This window comes from Dromiciops gliroides, chromosome 1, assembly GCF_019393635.1.
Source record: "Dromiciops gliroides isolate mDroGli1 chromosome 1, mDroGli1.pri, whole genome shotgun sequence".
NCBI classification, from domain to species: Eukaryota; Metazoa; Chordata; class Mammalia; order Microbiotheria; family Microbiotheriidae; genus Dromiciops; species Dromiciops gliroides.
The window spans coordinates 295,554,445-295,569,154 of record NC_057861.1 but is presented as its reverse complement, the minus strand read 5'-3'; the positions used below and the strand labels follow the sequence as shown (position 1 = coordinate 295,569,154).

Below are 14,710 nucleotides of genomic sequence, written 5' to 3'. Positions count from 1 at the left end.
TATTGATTCTGTTCATCATTTATTATATACTTTAAAGAAAAGCTAGTTGTATATAATAGGGATTTGTATTCTCATGTACAATCCTCTTTTTCTGTTCTACTTTGTATGCTGAAATGTTCATTTCATTTGGTGCTGACTTCAGGACTTTAAAAAAAACATTTTAAGAATCTTCATTATTATAGTTATCGTAACTACTGTACAGCCATTGCATGTTTGCATATTTCTTTTTTTTGTTTGTTTGTTTTTGGTTTTTTTGCAGGCAGTGGGGGTTAAGTGACTTGCCCAGAGTCACACAGCTAGTAAGTGTCAAGTGTCTGAGGCTGGATTTGAACTCAGGTACTGAATCCTGAATCCAGGGCCGGTGCTTTAACCACTGTGCCATCTGGCTGCCCCTGTTTGCATATTTCTTGTGCCCTAAACTGTAATTAGATCATAAACTTCATGACTGCAGAGAAAATACCTTATCACTGTAACCCATTGCCTTGCCCAATGTTTTACACATACTTTAGTATTTTAAAAATATATCATTTCAGTGTCAGCTAGGTGGCACAGTGGAGATAAAGCCCCAGCCCTGGATTCAGAAGGACCTGAGTTAAAATCCGGCCTCAGACACTTGACACTTACTAGCTGTGTGACCTTGGGCAAGTCACTTAACCCTCATTGCCCTGCAAAACAAATATTATTTCAGTATTTACATGAGGAATTTGTGCTTCTGAAACTATAAAAGTTTGTGCTAATTATGACAACAATAGCATTATGTCCATTACACCACACCAAATGATGACAGAACTTCAGCAAACTGGGCTGTCCCATTTTCTCTACAATCTGCAGATAATCTATCTGCAAAAATATCTCTACTTCCTGTAGCATCAATGCAAATGAAAAACAAAGGACCATGAAGATCTCTCAAGAGTTCATTGTTATTGTGGAGGGCATGACAGGAAGAAAATTGTTTTTCCAATTGCCTTCAATCCTCAAATGACATTGTTTATGAAAGGTTAATCTAATATGAATTAATTTTCATCTTGAGAGTGAATTGTCATAAGCATCCTTCTACTGATGCAGATTATAACCATGATATGACTTAGTAGAAGGCCACTAGATGGCACAGTGGATAGAATCATCTTCCTGACTCAAGTTCAAATCCAGCTTCAGACACTTACTACCTGTGTGACCCTGGAAAGTCACTTAACCCTGATTACTTTAGTTCACCATCTGTGAAATGAGCTAGAGAAGGAAATGGCCAACCACCCTAGCACCTTTGTTAAGAAAACCTCCAAAAAGGTCCAGGAAGAGTCAGACACAACTGAACGACTGAAATGACCCGACAACATGGCTTAGTAGATAGTCTTCAAAAGTCACCGTCACCAAAAAACAAAACATACACATGCACACAGTCAGTCAACACGGGCCCTCTCATAGCCATATTGTTATCCCATACCTTGTAAGTAATAAATATGTAACAAGAGGCACTGTATAAAGGGAAAAGAAAACTAGTCTTGGGGTCAGGAAGACTGGAATCAAGTCCTATTTCTGATACTTACATACCAACAGAGAGACCCTGGGCAAGTCACATAACCCTCAGTTCCTCAATCGGTACTCTAAGACCAAAGTTGGCTGAAGAGCTTGACGTTCTACATTGATAGAGGAACTTTGCTCCCCAATGTAGTCACATCAAGATCCAAAAAAGGTCTAATATGAATGACAGCTGAATGTCCTCACATATAGAATGAAAGAATTGGACTAGGTCTCTCTGTTCCCCAAGAACTAGAAGCTCTGTTAGAGCTAGAAACCCTAACAGTTCTAAGTTTGTTAAAGGGAATAAGGACCGAGGATGTTAGCTATAGGAGAGATATAAGACCAACAAGCTTCAGAGATCTACTCTCCTGTTACCTTTTGCTACCCCTGTACAGCCTGCCCTTAGCCCAGCACTGGTTCAGGGTGAGAGATGGATGGAGTTCAGGAAGCCAAAGTCACAAGCAGCAGTTTGGTCTGCAGAAGAAGGAGATAGCACGAGGCCTAATAGATTGTAAAATAGATAACACTGAGGATGAAAAATATACTATTTGAACAGGTTACAAAATGGTAAACTACCTTTCCCTTTTTTTTTACTGAGTGAGTCAGCGTCATCCCAGCATCCTCTGTACAGAGTTTCCCGTCCTTAGACAGAGATCCGTGAAAAGAGATGATATGTCAGATTCTCCTCAAACATGTAGTTGGCCATAAGAATCTCAGTGCAATTTATATTCTTTTTCTATTATGCTGGATATGATTAGAAACGTTTTCTTTCTTAAGGTCCTGTACATAAACTTGTGGCATTTATACTCAGAGCACTGCCTTATTTTATAATGACAATATGACTTGTATGTGAGAGAATCCATTTTTCTTATTCTATTCATTTTTTCTTGGATTTTCCATTTATTGTGTGCATAGACACTGGGGCATTAATCCTGTCACCCTCACTGATACGTTTGATAAGTTATGACTGCTTATTTTACTCTTTGCCATTCCTGTAAGCATACAAACATTTTTTTAAAATTTTTCTCACATTGATTATACATAATCTTCACAATTCTAGTGTTTTTAGGTTATTTAAATCAGCATGGTATTTCCCAGTGGTATTGCTTTGCTTTTCTGCACCTTTCACTTCCTTAAGCCCTTCAGCCATCGGTGCTGACTAATTAAATTACATAATGAAAAAGAAAAGCATACAGTAATTTCTGCTTGTGGTTTTAAGGGAAAGTATGTCCAGAGAGATGAAGAATTCTTTCCATCTGGCTAACTGTATATAATAAGCCCAGGTGAATTATTCCTGACTTTGACATTAAAAATATTTTTTTTGGGGGGGGACAAGCTTTTGTACTAACTAGGATATGAAGAATTTTTTGGCAACTTGTACAACATTGCTAGTGTTTGGATTTTGTTATTTATTATAGAGCATGAGGTGGAATAAAATATTTGATGCCTCTCAAAGAAATGCAACTGCTTAACATCCCTCTTCTAACCTAACAATTCATTCAGAATAAAAATGAGTCAGCCTTATTACAAATGTATTTAGTACAAATATTGGCAGGAAGCCAATATTTGCACTTGTAAAAATAAATAATAAAACTATTTTCAACATTATTGAGTTTCTCTAGGCAACTGTCTTCTAGATCCTACTTTCTACTTTCCCACACACTGCTGTGCTGCCTTGCTTCAGTCTTGTTGCTCCATCCTGAAATTAGATAGCTGATTGCTCTTTTTTTCTTCCATTAGCATTCTCCTCTTGACACATCTCTCACTGATCAACAGAATTAGTTTCATAACCCAAACTCTGCACTAGGTTATTGATTAATGATTGAAGTCACAGAGCTGTACCGTGCAAGAATTTATAGGTTCTTTTTCTTACATCATCTAAATACTAGAGAAAGGGACCTCTCCACTACTACCAAAGCAGCCTTACTTTTCACTTTGTTAGCAAAGTGAAGAACCAAGCACAAACACTAGTTTGAATTACATGGTAAATATAGTCGGTACTTTTTTGATATGATAGATGTACACAGTTGACTCCTATTCTGTGAGTTTCAGTAAATCCAATAATAAGAATATTAGAGGATTGACAGTTTATTCCTCTAAATATACATTAAAATAATACTTCATTGTAGAATCTTTTAAGAAATGTCATCATTTATGTGACTAAGAACAAAACCACCTGTAGCCTATAGACATGCCTGTCACTTCCTAAAAGTTCTTTATCACATAAAGTTATAAGACTTTGTAGGATTTTTTTGGGGGCGGTGGGCAGTGAGGGTTAAGTGACTTGCCCAGGTTCACACAGCTGGTAAGTATCAAGTGTCTGAGGCCAGATTTGAACTCAGTTTCCCCTGAATTTAGGGAGGGGGTGCTTTATCCACTGCACCATCTAGCTGCCCCCCTGTAGGATTTTTTAATGCATCTTAACACTCAAAGTTACTGTAGGTGACAGCTACTAAGGACCATGATAGGACACTACCATTCTGACCATAATTGATTTCCTTGAAATTTATACATTTATGGGTCATTTATGGATCACATCCTAAGACAAAATGTTGGGGTTTTCCAAAAAAATTAATGTCAAAGCCAGTAATGATTCACCTGGAAATTTTGCAGCTTATTATATAGTTAGCTAGATGGAAAGATTTCTTCTGTCTGGATATATTTCCCCTTAAAGCCACAAGTTTTCTGCTTTCTGCTTTTATTTTCTGCCAATCTAATTTTGACATGATGAGCGCCTGTACCATATTAGAAAGAAAGAAACCAACGGGAGAGTAATCAAAATGGAAGAAACAAAGGCTGTTAGTGGATTGCTTGCATATAGGGAGGCAGTACAAAACTCAACTTACAAATGTGAAATCTGCTTCTCTTAGGAGACAAGAAAAGTGAAAGAAGTGTTAGTCTTGCCAATTATGCTGACAATAAATTGCAGAGTAATATAAGAACACCCCCCCCCCCCGCAAATGGTAGTACTCTATTGATTTGAAGTCTGACTTTTCTCTCCTAGAATACAAATTCTGCCCAGTAAGAAACCTGGTCCTAATTTATCTAGGATGTCTTTTTAGAAATGCTACTTTTCTGAAAAATAGATGGAACAGTTTTAGTAACTCCAGCTAAGAAAAAGTTGATTTGACATATCTCAAGCTAACAATTCTGATCAATTCTAGAACAGCTTGGGATGAATGGTATCAGAAGATCTATATTTTTACCCTAGTTGCTATGAAGAATAGTCCAAACCTTGGAATGGGTTGAACTAAAAGGTGATATTGAAATGTGACTTAATGGTACCTTCAACATGTCACAAATTCTCTGAGCATGCTGTTGAAGAAAGATGACAGGAGAATACCTGGGAATTTAGAATGAAAAAAATGCTGACCAATTAACAAGCTATACCAATCCAAAGTTTCAGATGGTAATAGAAAGATTTAGGGAAATTCATTTATTCCTGACTTTTAACATCTGTCCTTTTAGTTATTCCCAGAGATTTAAAAAAATGATTTTTAAAAGATAAAAATGTACTAGTCTTAATATGGCATGCCAATAATTTCTCTGATAATCATTTCCTATTTGGAAAGTTTGGCCTTAGGTTAAAGGTGCTAGTCTTGACTATCAGTTACAAAGTGAAGAAGGAACATTAGCATTCTAATTGGTCCTTATGTTTTTCATTTTATTTTCCATACAACTGACAGAATAATCTTCTTAAAACATCATTCTTCTCTTATAAATCTTCTGCCCAGAAACCTTCAATGGTTTCCCATTTATCCACAGAAAAAAGACCCAAGTTACTCACCCCCATGTATTCTATGATCCGATGACATTGCTCTCCTTGCTGTTCCTCCTAACCCTGGGCAGTTTTACTGACTGAGTACCATTTATAAAGGAAGTGAAAGAAAATATACAGAAATGTTTTGACATTGTAATGAATGGTATGCATTATGTAGTTTTTAACATAAAAATTAATTCTTTTTTTTCCAGCACATTTGAATGATTGGATTTTTATCAAAGGAAGAACTACATGACTTCAGCTTCCCAAAACAACACTGCTGACAGGTGAGAATCGCTAATATATTAATAAAATGATAGCCGTTGTTACCCTGCCATCTATGGTAAATGTGAACATATAAATAATATTCTAATGATACTTATGACAAGAAAAGTCAACAGGCATTTATTAAGTACCTGCTATGTGCCATGTAAGTTCTGGGAATACAAAGAAAGGGACAGAAACAAAAAAGAAAAAATAGTCCTTGCTGTCGGAGAGCTCACAGTCCAATAAAGGAGACAACATGCAAACAATTATTACAAGTAAGATATATACTGAATAAATTGAAAATAATCTCAGAGGGAAAGAAGTTAGGCTAAGGAAGCCTGGAGAAAGGCTTCTTGAAAGATTTACGTATACCTATGTAATCAAATGTTATTTCTAGTAAATTAGCTTTTTAAAATGAGTATTTCATGCTAATGAGCTTTTTATATTATGATACATTGTACTAACAAATGTAGTATATTTATTAATAGTTAATAGAATCTCTAATAATTTAAGAGATATTTTAATTTTGTCCCTAATAAAAGTTTATATGTCTAATTATACCTCATGACTACTAGGCCATACCAAATGCTGCTTAGGGTAGCCAAATGTTGACTTTGTGTTTTATATAATTGGGGAATCATTCATCTAATTGTATTTTATCAATTTATTTTAAGCCTGTCATTGTCCAATAGAAGAGGTAATCCACATAGATTATTTCATTCCCTGTGTTTTGATTACAGGTATAGCAAAAGAAGAAAGTATATGATATGTAAACCTGCCTTTTAAAAAAAATAAACCTTTTAATTTAAAGTTTAAGTTCCAAATTCTCTCACTCCCCCCTCCTTTACTTCCCACTCCCTAAGACAATTAGCTATCAGATATAGGTTATACATGTGCAATTATGCAAAACATTGCCATTTTAGTCATTTTGTATAAGAATACTTAAATAAAATTTTTAAATGAAGGAAAGTGAAAAATAGCATGCTTTGGTCTGTATTCAGTCAATATCAGTTCTTTCTCTGGAGGTGAATAGTATGCTTGATTATTAGTCCTTTAGGATTGTCATGGATCATTTTATTGCTGAGAATAGCTAAGTAATTCACAGTTCTTCACTGAACAGTATTGCTGTTTCTGTGTACAATGTTCTCCTGGTTCTGCTCCCTTCATAATACATCAGTTCATGTAAGTCCAGGTTTTTCTGAAATCATCCTGCTTGTCATTTCTTATAGCACAATAATATTCAATTATAATCATATAGTATAGCTGGTTTAGCCATTTCCCAATTCCTTTGATTTCCAATTCTTAGCCAGCACAAAAAGAGCTGCCATAAATATTTTTATACAAATAGGTCTTTTTCTTTCTTTTGGGATGTCTTTGGGATATAAACCTAGCAGTGGTATTGCTGGATCAAAGAGTATGCACAGTTTTATAACCCTTTGGGCAAGTTCCAAATTGCTCTCCAGAGTGGTTGGATCAGTTCACAACTCCACCAACAGTGGATTAGCGTCCCAGTTTTCCTGTATCCTCTCCAACATCCAGTATTTTCCTTTTTTGTCATATCAGTCATTCTGATAGGTGTGAGATGGTGCCTCAGAATAAACCTGTCTTTTACATCAACTAATGACCATTCCTGACAGTGAAAGCTCTGAGGCAGAATAACCTGAGATCGATATTTATTGAAGGGTGATGAGGACAGGGATGTTTTGGGGTGTGAGCTATTTATACTCCCTTATGTCCAATTCTTAGTAATTAAGAGGGTCTCACCAATTGTGAAGTCTAAGGAGAAGAAAAAAGATTATAGTCATGGTAACGTCAAGAGTATGAAGAAGAAAGTTTAAAGTAGAGGAACGGTATGGTAGAAAGTTCATTGCCCTAAATCTCCATCTCACAAATGCTAAGTTAGAATTAGGTAGTTTATCCTCCATATAGTAATACTCTGCCTTAATTTGCTATAAACAATGCTGTCACACTTACTTAGACCCTTAGATGGATCCATGAGTTCACTGGGATTGGTATTCTCTCCACTGTGCAGCTGGCATCCTCTCCCGGGCTTTTAATCCTGTGAAGTTCTTATGCAGCATCCACAGAATCATTTTGAAAGCCATTCTGTAGTCCTTCTGATATCTTTATGGCATTGGTGTAGCACTTGGGACTTTTACCATTTTAGAAGTAGCTTGGTGCAGTGTGGATAGAGCACTATACCTGGATTCAGGAAGATTCTCAGTGAACTTCCTAATCCCTTCCGTTATAAATGCTGTCACTCTCTAAATTACTTTATACTCTGCGTTTTCTTACTTGTGTATGTATTTACACAATTTTTGTGTATATATGCCCTTCCCCACCTCCCATACAATGTAAGTTCCAATGATAGAGTTTTTTGTTTTGTTTTGTTTTGTTTTAAATTTTTGTCTTTGTAACAACAATGCCTACCATTGTATGTTACTATGAGAAGCAGTATAAAAGTTTGTTCAGTTAAATTGAATTGGAATATTGAAGTGCTTTCAATAGACCTACTTCCTGGCCTTGTACCTATTTCATCTAAAACCTCAACTTCTGCAAGAAGCTTTTCCTGATCTGCCTTAGTGGTAGTACCTTCCCTTTGATATTATCTCCAGTTTATCTTGCATTTATCTTGTTTGTACATAGTTGGGGTTTTTTTAATGTTGTCTCTCCTATTAGACTATGAGCTTCTTGAGGGCAGGGACTGTTTTTTACTTTCTTTGTATCCTTAGCACCTATCACAGTGCCTGGCACATAGTAGGTTCTTAATAAATACTCATTTACTTTAATTGAATAGAATTTTATTTTCCAAAATATATGCAAAACCAAATTTTAACATCAATTTCATTTACTTTATAGTAGAGCATGATCTCTGGCAAAACCTCTCAAGATGTCATGGTTTCAGGTCTGAGGCTGGTGACAGATGATGTGTCTCTCATTTAAAAACCAGCCCAGCCAAGTTTGAAGACATCACAATAGGTTTTGCTGCCAGGTGATGAATTTCCTTGGCCATATTGATTCATGAGGACCTTGTACCATTAGAATCTTCTTCGATTATGGTAATAACTATAATAATGATATACTCGCATACATCTAAAAATAATTGAAGTATTTTTTCCACAAACATTTGTTTAGAATATGTACAACGTAATATAGGATATATACAATGCAAAACAGCTAAAGTTTACATTAGTGACTATATCTTCTTGTGAGAGATTTTAATATCCTAACATAAAAAGTAGACAAGAATGTGGATGCCAAGTGTAGGGGGAAAAAAGAAATATCACATATTTTTTTAAAAAAGAAACTTTCCACATAGATTTGCTATTATCAAAACAACTCATGAAACAGTTATTTAATTTTATTATCTAAAGTAGGAAACATACTACTTTCACCAAACTTTAGTTACTAACTCCTTGAAAATTAGTGTTACTGTCCAAAATTTACCCTCAGAGTTTGTTAAATGTAGTATGTTCTTCCTCTATTCAATAGAGAGGTTAAAGTAAGGGTGGAGAATGTATGGAGAAGTTTTCATTTCATGATGTATTTATTTTGGCATAGGATCAAAGTATACAATTTGTTAGATCTGACTAGGTTTGGCAGCAATTATCATCATGTCTTCCTTTGCTACAGAGAAAACCAAAAGATAATATATTGAGTAGAAATGGTCAACTAAGGAAATTAAGCCACAAACAGAAAAAAAATAATATATTTCAATATAGATTCCAAGGGCTTTTAGTGGATAAGAATTCTTTTTAAAGATTTTTATACCCATATGAAGAACAAAAATATTTATGAAGTCTCATTGATTTATTCAATGCCCTGCTATGATTATTTTCTGAGAATTAGTCAAACTGTACTGAGTACTAACTGTATAGAGTAACAAACTGGTATATAAATTTCTTAGTACTCCCTTTAATTGTATTTAAAAAGACCATTTTTTTCTTTCTTTTGGGAAATGTCACTTAAGATTTATCTAAGTAATACTGTCAATTGGAAGAAAGACTAAAGGAAAATATCTAGTTACTTGCAAATAAAATTTCATAAAAATTACAAAGAATGTGCTAAAATTTCTTTGAGTTTATAAAATACTGAATGATATTTTAAAGAGAGACTCAAAAGATTGATATGAAATAAAGAGTTCTTTTAGAATCCAGTTAGGGAGATATAATGCTTGTCATTAGAATCATGGGATCCTAGGCCTACAGGGGATCTCATAAAAATATCTCATCCAGGTTTTTGCAGTTTTTGAGTATATCTTATTATATACTACTTCACGTCATCACCATGATCTCAAAGCTTACATAAAAATATGCATTGTTCAAATACGTGTTTTAGTCCCTTGGTAGGTATCATAGCATATCATTGGATTTAAAGTTCAAAGAAAGCTTAGAAGTCACTTAGTCTTAATTCTTTGTTTTATATAAAACTGAGACCCAGAGGGTTTATACAATGTACCTGATAAATTACAAAATAAGATAATGTTTACATAAAGCTGTTTAAGGATGTATTATAATCTACTTTGATTTCATGGGAGTTCTTTTTCTGGAAAATTGTGTGAATATTTTGTAGTACCTTACCTAATGAAGAAAAAAATTGAGTTAGAAAGATCAACATAAGCATTGGTCAAGGGGCAGAGCCAAGATGGTGGGAAACAGGCAGCAACCCAACTGAACTCTCCTAATATCCCCCTCCAAACAACTTTAAAATAACTCCTCAAATCAAATTTTGGAGCAGCAGAACCAATGAAAAGTCAGGGTGAGATATTTTTCCAGCCTAAGGCAACTTAGGAGGTTATCAGGAGAGATCTATGGCAATGGGTTGGGAGTGAGTCTGGAGTGGCCAGGAGCACCCATTGGTGGGTCTTGGAGGCAGCTAATGACACCAACAGCAATAACTTCAAGAGCTCTCAACTCAGAGACAATAAGGGAGTTGGATAGCTGGTCAGAAAGAGATTACAAGGGACCTTTTGGTGGAACTGGATATAGCTGGTACTGATTGGCAACTCTATTGCTTATAAATAGTCCTTAAATGCAGTTCCTGGGAAGAGAGGAGGAGCACTTGTGATCAGTCACAAGGGAGCAGGGGGCCTCGTCACTGCTCCAGGGCCCTGAGGAGTGCTGGCACTTGCAGGTGCAAGACATCAGGGACCTTCCTAGGTAAAGACCAGAGTATACGTGAGTAGAGCAGTAGCCATTCCTCTCCCTAGATTACATCACCTTGAAAGCCACCAAACTATATCTTAAAAGAGCAGCATGAAAAAAGCCTGAACCTTTGGATAGGGCCTCCCCACCCTGAGGTGAGCAGAGCCCCACTTAAACATAGAGTTCAAAGTGAAGGTTATACATGTGCAATTATATAAACTTTACCATATTAGTAATTTCGTATAAGAAAACTGGAAAAAAGTAAAGTAAAAAATAGCATGCTTTAGTCTGTAATTAACTCGTGTGTGTGAGATTAACTTTTGAATGCGAATTGAAGTATAATTTTCTCACTTTGTTTTTGCCCATTGATACTTTAGATTTAGAACAAGGATTAATTAGCAAATTACTGCTTGTGGGCTTAATCCAGCTCACCACCTGGTTTTGGCCTACCACCTAAGAATTGTTTTTGCATTTTTAAATGATTGAAAAAAAATAAAAGCAATATTATTTTGTGACACATGAAAATTATGTGACTGGGCAGATGAGAATAATTTGTTCCAACAGCCACAAAGGTGGCCGAAGCAGGCACAATGGAGCAGTCAGATCTTAGACATCAGCAATGTTGGGGTCATCTGCTTCACCCAGGCCATTGCCAGTTACCCTAACTTTTCTCCTGCCACTAGACTTTGATGACTCTGGAAGAGAAAGTGAGACTGACAACTCTGCCTCACTTGAATCCAATTTACACACAAGTCAAGGCATCAACCTTCGATGTCATGGGTTCTCTTTAAAAAGAAGGTTGAACAACATAGTTGCTTTCACACAACAATAGCAGAGTTAATTATGACCAGGCCCATACATGGTGCTCTCATTGCTTTGCACTGCTGTTCAGCACACCACAAATCTCAGTGTTGCGATTATATTTTGACAGTATTTTGAATGCTATGTGTAACACCATGCCATGGCATTTTATTTATTTATTTTTTATTACTAAAGTATTCCCACAATGTCAAAAACAAAAAGAGGAAAAATATGCTTTGAATAACCCACTTTTTAATTGTATTTTTTTTTTTAGTGAGGCAATTGGGGTTAAGTGACTTGCCCAGGGTCACACAGCTAGTAAGTGTTAAGTGTCTGAGGCCAGATTTGAACTTAGGTACTCCTGACTCCAGGGCTGGTGCTCTATCCACTGTGCCACCTAGCTGCCCCTGAATAACCCACTTTTAAGGCCCAGAGCACCATGGATTATTTTGTTATTGAATTAGATGACAAAAGATTGTGTTTATTATTTAATAACACTCTAGTATAAGAATACAATATAAGTCAATATTACCAGACTAAGAATTCATCACAATATTCCCAACTTACAGGAGAGTAACAGTCAGAAAATTAGAAAATTCAAAATGGAATTTCTCATCATAGCAGAATTTTACAAAAAGAAAAAAAGAAAATGATGCTGCTACTAAAAATTTCCTAGTGGCTCATTTGTTAGCCAAGCAAAGAAAGCTGTTTACCAATGGTGAGTTAATTCAATCATGTTTGATTGAAGAGCAACAGAAGAAATATGGTATTATTATTATGTTGTTATTATTAATTGTGTAAACAAAAATTATGGAAATTTGTTTCTGATCACGTAAATAACTATATAAAATCCTTAATTTTGCCTCAGCTCACAAAGCTTAAAATATTTGCTATTTGACCCTTTGGAGAAAAAAATTGCCAACTGTTGGTTTTTAGATCATGCAAAGAACATTGCAGGGCAACTAGGTAGCTCAGTGGATAGAGTAAAAGGCCTGGTGTCAGAAAGACTCATATTCCTGAGTTCAAATCTAACCTGAGACACTTACTAGCTGTGTGATTCTGGGCAAGTCATTTAACCTGGTTTGCCTCAGTTTCCTCATGTGTAAAATAAGCTGCAGAAGGAAATGGCAAACTACTCCAGTCTCTTTGCCAAGAAAACTCCAAAATGAGACCACAAAGAGTCAGACATGACTGAACTGAAAGAATATTATATTGTTTGAAATAACAATTTATCAAAGTGAAAATAAGCGGCATCTGCCACTTAGAGGGGCAGCATGATTTAGTAGAAAGAGCACTGGTCTTGAAGTCATTTAGAGAGATTTGGGTTCAATTCATTGTTCTATCATATTAGCTGGGTAACAAGAACCCATTTAATCGCTTGGAGACTCAGTTTGTTCATCTGTAAAGTGGGGACAACAGTACTTATACTACCTTTTTAACAGGGTTTTTGGGAGGCATATATTTTGTAAAGTATAAAATATCAAATATGAGTTGCTATTATGATTCTTTACAATCATGTTTATGTCACTCTGTTATTTAGAAAAATTAAATTTTTAAAAATAATAATAACAATCACAAATTACATTTATATAAGACTTTATGGTTTATAAAGTTTATGCAAAGTCATATTGGTGATTGCTGCATTTTGTGCCTTTCTAAATGTATGAGTTTAAGACTTGTAACTCTCGGGGCAGCTAGGTGGTACAGTGGATAAAGCACCAGCTCTGGATTCAGGAGGACCTGAGTTCAAATCTGGCCTCAAACACTTGTCACTTAGCTGTGTGACCCTGGGCAAGTCACTCAATCCTCCTTGTCCCGCCCCCCCCCCCCCCAAAAGACTTGTAACTCTAAATTAGTAAATGTTTGTTAACAACTGTTGAGAAAAATAACTGTGATTTATTAATAGTACTTAAATTTGTCTTGCATCCAGCCCCTCTTCTTTATTTCTACCATATTTCACCATAGGTCAACTGCATTTCTCCTCACCTCCATAACAATAAATATTAACATATTAATACGTATAATGCTAATAAACAAGCAATAATAGCAGCTACCTTTTATACAATGTTTTAAGCTTTGTAAAGTGCTTTTGATCTTCACAAAAATCCTGGGAAGTAGATGACAATGTCTCCCCCATCTTACAGATGAGGAAACTGAGGCCTAGAGCAGTTAAATGACTTCCCCAAAGTCAATCTGCTTTGTAAGTGTCTGAGGCAAGATTCAAACTCAGGTCTTCCTGACTCAAAACTGCCTCTAATTGTTGTAATATCCTTCTAATAATTGTTTCTGTTATTTATCTAGTCCTTTCTAATACACTGTTGCCCAGTGTTGCATGAGTCATCTTTCTAACAATACACCCCCGGCCTTAACTGGTTCTCCTTTTTAGCGTTATCTCATATTACTTCCTTTCATGTACCCTCTTACAGCCAATCTGGATCGCTTCTGTTCAGCACTCTCCCTTTTCTGAGTTTCTGCTCCTGCTACCACCCACCCCCAAGCTTGGAATAGATGCCTACCTTTTTGGTCTATTTCTCACTACAGTTCACAGCTCCATTCAGATACTACCTCCTCCATGAAGCCTCCCCTGCTCTTACAGTTTAAAAAGACTTTCCTTCACCAGATTTCACTCACACTGGCTGCCCCCTTCCCCACCCCCACCCTCCAATTCCCCCATGCCTAGAAAGCTTTTTATCCTGACCTCTTAGAATCCATGGCTTCCTTTAAGCCTCAGCTCATTCTCCCTACTGCTGGAGACCTTTCCTAATGTCTCTCCCATCTCCTCCTCATCCTTTTCCATCCCCTACTTCCCCTCTAAAGTTCACTTCCACAGACTGCATCTTGTATGTTCCAGGATATAAATATATATGTGTCTATGTATCTATGTATGCATGCATGCATTATAAAATCTTGTCTCCCCCACTGAAATATAAGCTTCTTGCAGGCATATATCTCTAGTACTTAGCACACTGCCTGGTACATAGTAAGCATTTAACAAATACTTTATGATTGATTATTCTGTCCTGGACTGATACAATATTTGTCATGATTTCAAAGTTGGTTTTTTCATTTTTATATGAGTGAAAATCATACTATTAGTAACAAAAGACTTATATTATTGTCCTACAATTCTTTTGCTTCAAGAGTTATTCTACCAGTATTTAAAATAACTTTTTTGGGGGTGGGGCGGGGCAAGGAGGATTAAGTGACTTGCCCAGGATCA

The 14,710-nt window shown here is 36.0% G+C and overlaps 1 protein-coding gene across 2 annotated transcripts in view; it reads left to right on the top strand.

The window, feature by feature from the left end:
• Positions 1-14,710, top strand: part of PAG1 (phosphoprotein membrane anchor with glycosphingolipid microdomains 1) — a 172,372-nt gene that overhangs the window by 87,381 nt on the left and 70,281 nt on the right. For both annotated transcript variants that reach the window (XM_043975896.1, XM_043975897.1), the window contains exon 3: positions 5,491-5,565. The gene's annotated coding sequence lies outside the window, so the exon portion shown is untranslated. The remainder of the gene's footprint in view (positions 1-5,490; positions 5,566-14,710) is intronic.